Here is a 1,079-nt window from a genome sequence, read left to right on the forward strand (position 1 = left end):
CCCCCCCCCCCCCCCCCCCCCCCACCGCCTCCACTCACTTCAAGGACAACTAGCCTCAGAGCTCCAGGCCCTATAGTTTTTTCCACAGAAGCCTCCTTGAAACGGTGCTGCGAGTCACGGAGCTCCCTGTGTGGGGGGGGACAGCCTCAGGGCAGGCCTTCATCAACTGAGAGTTGCTTTGTAACAATAACAAATCAACACACAGTTGCTGCTTTCCATAAAACTTGAAAAGAGCTGAATTAGTGCTGTGAAAATCTAATGCATGTTTATTATAAATACGATACATTTTTGGAAACTAGCTATGAAAGTTACCCAGCGGCAAGGTTTTCCTCCTATCAAGTGTTTTTTCTCAATTCTCAAGGACTCAGCAAACATGCTGAGTATTGTAAAGCCAAGGCGGGGTGGGGGTGGGGGAACAAGCACCACCACCCAGGGCTATGCATCACCTGGTTTAGTCTCTGAATTTAAACGCTTCTAAAAGGGACGCCTGGGTGGCTCAGTTGGTTGAGCAGCTGCCTTTGGCTCAGGTCACGATCCCAGTCCCACATCAGGCTCCTTGCTCAGCGGGGAGCCTGCTTCTCCCTCTGCCTCTGCCAGTGCTCGCTCTCCCCCCTCCCCGATAAATAAATAAAACCTTTAATAACAAATAAAAGCTTCTTCAACACAAAGACAAAGGTTTCATCTCCCACTGGCAATATAGACATTGGTATAAACCCAAAGCTTGGGGTGCCTGGGTGGCTCAGTCAGTTAAGTGTCACTAGGCTCCCTGATCATCCGGGAGTCTGCTTCTCCCTCTGCAACACCCCCCACCCCCACTGCTCCTGCTTTCTCTCTCGCAGATAAATAAATAAAATCTTTTTAAAAAAACTCCAAAGCTTTTGTTGGGTACAGTAGGGCATATTTATAATTTCAGCTCTCCAACATCTTAGCTAACAATGTAGAGTTAGCCATTAATGAGAGAGGGAGGAGGAGAGGGAGGGAGGGAGACCCAGCGAGGGAGGGTGGGGAAGGGGGAGGGAGGAAAGGGGAGAGAAACAACCTAAGCTATTAACTATCTTCGCTACTGATTTACCCAACGA

This window comes from Mustela nigripes, chromosome X (assembly GCF_022355385.1).
Source record: "Mustela nigripes isolate SB6536 chromosome X, MUSNIG.SB6536, whole genome shotgun sequence".
Taxonomy (NCBI): Eukaryota; Metazoa; Chordata; class Mammalia; order Carnivora; family Mustelidae; genus Mustela; species Mustela nigripes.